This window comes from Polypterus senegalus, chromosome 12, assembly GCF_016835505.1.
Source record: "Polypterus senegalus isolate Bchr_013 chromosome 12, ASM1683550v1, whole genome shotgun sequence".
In the NCBI taxonomy this organism is placed as follows: Eukaryota; Metazoa; Chordata; class Cladistia; order Polypteriformes; family Polypteridae; genus Polypterus; species Polypterus senegalus.
The window spans coordinates 159,440,867-159,447,689 of record NC_053165.1 but is presented as its reverse complement, the minus strand read 5'-3'; the positions used below and the strand labels follow the sequence as shown (position 1 = coordinate 159,447,689).

The 6,823-nt window shown below is 43.6% G+C and overlaps 1 long non-coding RNA gene across 1 annotated transcript; it reads right to left on the bottom strand.

The window, feature by feature from the left end:
- Nucleotides 1-2,658: 2,658 nt before the first annotated feature.
- Nucleotides 2,659-6,157, bottom strand: LOC120540049. The gene is made up of 3 exons (XR_005635745.1): nt 4,539-6,157; nt 2,975-3,246; nt 2,659-2,694 (listed from the first exon to the last, which is right to left on the bottom strand). It is a non-coding gene; the product is annotated as an uncharacterized LOC120540049 (long non-coding RNA).
- Between the last annotated feature and the right edge of the window lie 666 nt (nt 6,158-6,823).

The following is a 6,823-nucleotide window of genomic DNA, read 5'->3' as shown; positions in this document are numbered from 1 at the left end:
TGCGAATAAGAACTGCGGGCTGGCACTCCACTGGCAGTGTGCTGGGAAACAGTCAGGCCTCTGGGTGATAAAAACGGCACACATGCAACACCAAAGCAGACAACGACGATGTGCAGAAATCAGCAGCAGGAATAACACGGCAAGCAGGGCGACGGACAGGCAACTGGGCTGGGAAGGAGCAAAAAGAGTGTGACATGTAACTGATGTGCAGCGCAGGACGAGAAGGGGAAGGGGACCACGGGGGACATGCTGGCTGGCGGGCAGGCGACGCCTACCTCTCAGGATTCAGTTCATCTCGCTGTCACAGGAGCTACATATTTATTTGTTTGGGTGTTTGTGATGAATAACCACAGATAGGTAAATTAACAGAAATCTCCAAACTGCAGTGTAGATAGATAGATAGATAGAGTGAAAGGCACTATATAATAGATAGATAGATAGATAGATAGATAGATAGATAGATAGATAGATAGATAGATAGATAGATAGATAGATAGATAGATAGATAGATAGATAGATATGAAAGGCACTATATAAGTGATAGATAGATAGATAGATATGAAAGGCACTATATAATAGATAGATAGATAGATAGATAGATAGATAGATAGATAGATAGATAGATAGATAGATAGATAGTGTGATGGATGGCCGGCCATTTATCCCGGCCAATACCCCCAAGCTGCCAGGTGGAGCCCTCCTTGCAGCGTGGAGATCCCCAGAAGACCAGCAGGGCGTCATGGACATTGGAGTTTTTATGCAAAGCCCTGCTGGATGCCATGGGGGCCACAGGAGGGAGCTGCAGGGAGGGCCGAGGGCTTCTTCGTGCCCTGTGACCCGGAGGTTCGTCACAGGAAGAGCGACGGACTTCCGGGTTGAAGAAAGGGACTATTTACCCTGACCCGGAAGGAATAAGGACTTGTGGACTATTGGGCAGAAACACTTCCGGATCAGGAGGTATAAAAGGACTATGGGAACTCACAGACAATGAGCTGAGCTGGGTGGAAGGGTGGCAACGCGTCTGGGAGCTGGAGGATTGTTTAGTATTGAGTATTTGTGAGTTTAATGAGAATTGTGGTGGAGAGTGTGCTTTGTGCACTGTGGCAAGAAAATAAAGTCAACATTTGGACTTTTACCTGGTGTCTGGAGTCGTGGACAGGGGTTCAAGGGAGCGAGAGCGCCCCTTATCGTTCACAATAGATAGAGTGAAAGGCACTATATAATAGATAGATAGATAGATAGATAGATAGATAGATAGATAGATAGATAGATAGATAGACAGATAGATACTTTATTAATTCCAAGGGGAAATTCACATACTCCAGCAGCAGCATACTGATAATAACAATATTAAATTAAAGAGTGAGAACAATGCAGGTATAACAGACAATAACTTTGTATAATTTTAACGTTTACCCCCCCCAGATGGAACTGAGGAGTCACATAGTGTGGGGTCTCCTCAGTCTGTCAGTGGAGCAGGATGGTGACAGCAGTCTGTCGCTGAAGCTGCTCCTCTGTCTGGAGATGATCCTGTTCAGTGGATGCAGTGGATTCTCCATGATTGACAGGAGTCTGCTCAGTGCCCGTTGCTCTGCCACAGATGTCAAACTGTCCAGCTCTGTGCCTACAATAGAGCCTGCCTTCCTCACCAGTTTGTCCAGGTGTGAGTCGTCCCTCTTCTTTATGCTGCCTCCCCAGCACACCACCGCGTAGAAGAGGGCGCTCGCCACAACCGTCTGATAGAACATCTGCAGCATCTTATTGTAGATGTTGAAGGATGCCAGCCTTCTAAGAAAGTATAGTCTGCTCTGACCTTTCTTACACAGAGCATCAGTATTGGCAGTCCAGTCCAGTTTATCATCCAGCTGCACTCCCAGGTATTTATAGGTCTGCACCCTCTGCACAGTCACCTCTGATGATCACGGGGTCCATGAGGGGTCTGGTCCTCCTAAAATCCACCACCAGCTCCTTGGTTTTGCTGGTGATCAGTTGTAGGTGGTTTGAGTCGCACCATTTAACAAAGTCCTTGATTAAGTTCCTGTACTCCTCCTCCTGCCCACTCCTGATGCAACCCATGATAGCAGTGTTGTTAGTGAACTTTTGCACGTGGCAGGACTCGGAGTTGTATTGAAAGTCCGATGTTTTTTGGCTGAACAGGACCAGAGAAAGTCCAGTCCCCTGCGGCGCTCCTGTGCTGCTGACCACAATGTCAGACCTGCAGTTCCCAAGACGCACATACTGAGGTCTGTCTGTAAGATAGTCCATGATCCATGGCACCAGGTATGAATCTACTCCCATCTCTGTCAGCTTGTCTCTAAGGAGCAGAGGTTGGATGGTGTTGAAGGCGCTAGAGAAGTCCAAAAACATAATTCTTACAGCACCACTGCCTCTGTCCAAGTGTAGCATAGAGATGATGGCATCCTCCACTCCCACCTTCTCCTGGTGGTATGCGAGCTGCAGAGGGTCGAGGGCGCGACGGACCTGTGGCCTCAGGTGGTGAAGCAGCAGCCGCTCCATGGTCTTCATCACATGTGATGTCAGAGCAACAGGCCAAAAGTCATTCAGCTCACCAGGACGTGATGCCTTTGGGACTGGGGTGATACAAGATGTTTTCCAAAACCTTGGGACTCTCCCCTGTTCTAGGCTCAGGTTAAAGATGCGCTGTAGAGGACTCCCCAGTCCCAACACATCTATCTAGATAGATAGATAGATAGATATGAAAGGCACTATATAATAGATAGGTAGATAGATAGATAGATATCTCTTATATAGCACCTTTCACTTCTATCTATCTATCTATCTATCTCTTAAACATGCAGAGAAAATGACCATGAAGATTTGAAGAGTTTACACTGACACAACATTCTCATCATCCAGACATTACACAAAGCAATTTTAAAAAATGTAATTAAATATTAAGTTATACTATCAAAGCAATGTCAATGAGTCAAATCAAGGGACGTTTTGCGCAAACCTGTAGCACTCCAAAGAAGTCACATTCAGACTTCTCCAAGCTGTTCTGGTTACCGGTCACTGTAGTACAAAGACATTGCTGTTCCTGAAGCCATGCAGACAAGAGGAGCCAAGTGCATTCTGGGAAAAGACAAGTCCAACTTTGACAGGCTCACGGAATGAAACTTCTGAAGCCCCGAGCCGAGGTGGCCAATGTGGATGTTACTGAGGTGCTCACAATTCTCAAAGGCATCGACAAAGTCGCTCCATAATGAATCTCATGCTGGAGGTCACCTAGTGAAAGTAAAGGAAAGTGCATTTGAGAAGGAATTCAGAAAGTGTTTCTTTCGCACATAGAGCTGTAAAAATCTGAAACAAACCACAAGGCCGTGTAGCTGAACTGAAAACTCTGACAGCCTTTCAAAAGATTGTCAATGGGATACTGGAACAAGTTGGCCCTTTTGGTAACTAAACAAGCCTGTGAGGTGACCTCTCATTTCATGTTCTAACACTTTCAACCTTTATAACAATTGACTAAAGGCTGATCTTAATTCTACTGAAATGACAACTTGAAAGAAGTTAATGCAAGGAAGACAAAAGCCTCAGGTCAGAAGTCTAACAGGAAGCTCTCGTTTTCTCCTTAGGTAGCCAAGGCACTGAATTATAAGCTCAGGTTTGCCAGTTCAGTTCTTTATTATGCAACATGGAGATGTAAACAAGGCGATGATCTAGCGGTGTGATAACTCAGGAAACAGACGAGACAGCCTTGATGGCTGAAAGAGAATGGAGAGACCCAAAGACAATGCCCTTTGTTGCCACAGACAATGCCAATGAGTTTAAAAGTACAAAGAAAGGTTGGCTTTATTTCTAAAATTAAACACACAAGAGAAAGAACAATGGAGTAATTTGAAGGTACTAAAATAACTGAACATCAACAAGGAAGATAAAACCCTGCTGCATCTTCTCCTTTCTCCTTTGCTGCACACACATTAATTAAGACTCCAAAGCCATTGCTGCTTTATGGCTGAAGAAATACCTGACTCTAATTGCCATTTAGTAGCTGTAGATGGAGACCCCTTTAACAATCATCTTTACTTCATTAAAACAGTAAACATAATACTTGAGGTTAATTGTGAAATAGTCCAGTCCTTCAGAGAGGCCACAAATCCTACCAACTACGCTGCTGTAACAGAGGAGGATATCCTCGTTTGTATCTCCCAAAATAAGAAACATAAGCATCTGTTCTTAAATTTTAACACACAAATGGGGGAACAGCAGCAAGAAATGAAAGCACTTGGCCAGGGACCCCTCTAACAAACCTTTTTAAGTCATTAAAACAGAAAATAGCAAAACAATACTGTTTGTTGTGATCTTTTCCACTCATTAGACAGGCTGAGTCCTGAAGAGAGACGATTATGGCTACCAACTACGCCTCTGTAACAGGAGAGGACATATTTGTATCGCTCCACAAATGAAATAAAAAAAAAGTTTTTTAATAAAATTACCGTTTTTTTGTTCGCAAAAGAGTGAACAACACCAAGAACAGAAAACACTTGAATGTAGGACCCTCTAACAATTCTCCTTACCTTGTTGAAATGTGAAAAAACACTTCTGGCTTATTGTGGTCTTTCTCCACTCTTTTGGTACGTCCAAGCCTGCAGAGCAGACACAAATCCTGCTGGCTACGCTACTGTAACAAGAGCAGATACCCTCGTCTGTAACTCCGAACACCTGGAATTGAAAACAAGAAACATGAGTGTCTGTTTTCAAAATTAAACTCGCAAAAGACAGAACAACAGCAAGAACTGAGTGCACTTGGTCGGAGACCCTCTAATAATCTTCTTTACTTCGTTAAAACAGGAAATGGAAAAATAACACTTCTGGTATATTTTGATTTTCTCCACTATTTAGGTAGCTCCAGTCCTGGAAAGAGGCTATGAATCCTACCAACTACGCCATTGTAACAGACAAAGATACTCTCATTTGTACTTCACACTACCTAAAATTAAAAAAAAAAGAAAAATCAATGTTCTTAAAATGTAATCCTAAGAGAGGGGGCAACAGCAAGAGCTGAATACACTTGGTCGGAGACCCTCTAATAATCTTTACTTCATTAAAACAGGGAATGGGAAAATAACACTTCTGGTATATTTTGATTTTCTCCACTCTTCATGTAGGTCGAAACCTGCAGAGCAGCCACAAATCCTGCTGACTACGCTACTGTGACAGGAGCAGACACCCTCATCTGTATCTCCCCACACTTGGAATTTAAAACAAGAAACATGAGTATCTTTTTTCAAAATTAAACTCTCAAAAGATGGACCAACAGCAAGAACTGAGTGCACTTGGTCGGAGACCCCTCTAACAATCTTCTTTACTTCGTTAAAAAAGGAAATGGAAAAATAACACTTCTGGTATATTTTGATTTTCTCCACTCTTTAGGTAGCTCCAGTCCTGGAGAGAGGCCATGAATCCTACCAACTACGCCATTGTAACAGACGAGGATACTCTCATTTGTACTTCACCATACCTGAAATTAAAAAAAAAAATCAATATCTGTTCTTAAAATTTAACCCTAAAAGAGGGGGCAACAGCAAGAGCTGAATCTAATAAAATAATAGAAAACAAACAAGTAAAAATAAAAATGCAACCCTGTCAAACCACCAGGCCGACCTATAGACATTTTGAAGTATGATTATTGAAAGACCACCCAAAGAATACTGAGGAGTTACTTTAACTAAAAATGGAAGCTTATTTAGGTGAGTAGAGAAAAAATCACAGGCAGAATCAGCAACTGAGGGGACAACGAAATTGTGCATCAGAGTCAAAACCACAACCTCAAAGCTTAATCCCTGCCTGAACGTCTTTTTTCCTAACTCTGTACGTTGTGATGGATGGCTGGCAGCTCAACCCGGCCGGGACACCGAAAGAATGGAATGATGGGGGAAGGCAGCTACTTTGGGACACTTCCTCCCCCAAGACGCTAGATAGCGATTTCCCTACAGCATAGCAGTGCCCCGGATTCCCACAGGGCACCATGGAATCTGGAGTTCGGCTTACCAGCCCTGCTGGGTACCGTGGGTGCCGCCAGGAGACGCTGCAGGAGGACCTGGAGATTTCTACTTTCTGCATAGCCCGGAAGTACTCCCAAGTCATGGGGATGGAAGCTCCAAAGTACTTCCGAGCTGAAGAAAATGCAAGTTCTCCATCTGATCCGGGTCAAGGACTATATAAAGGACTGCTGTGAACCCAAACAAGGGAGCCAGAGTTGGAGCCTGAGAGGAGATAGAGAAGAATATTGTGCTTAATTATTGTGTTTATGTACTTGTAGTAGTGGTGGCTATGGTGCGTAGGGGCACAATACAAGAAGAAAATAATTAAAAATACTTCTTGGGGTTTTTAACCTGTGTCCTGAATGTCTGTCTGTTGGGTTTAAGGGGTAACAGCGACCCCTAATGTCCATAACATAAAAATGCAAAAAGTGGCTTGAAAAGTTACAGCAATCTAAAGCAAAGATACCTCCAAATGAGCCACCATCTTCGAGAACGGCGATGCAATGATGTCACTTACAGCACCACAGTCGGTCAGGTGGCCATATAATCTCAGCTGTGACAATAGGAAAACACCACAAAATGGCTGCAGTCAGTAGAACTTAATGGTGTCACAATGATGTTAAAAAAATTCTGATACATATTAACAATAGCAAAAACAGAAATACGAGAATATGAGGGAGGGGCAAGCACCTCAAAACAGCCTCTCCGCCAAGTGGAGGGTCTCACACACTTGTCCACCTCCGGGTCAAAGGTGAGATCCTGCCTTATATACAGGACTGCAGTTCAGACTGGTGCTCAATTCTTCTCTGAATTTCAGG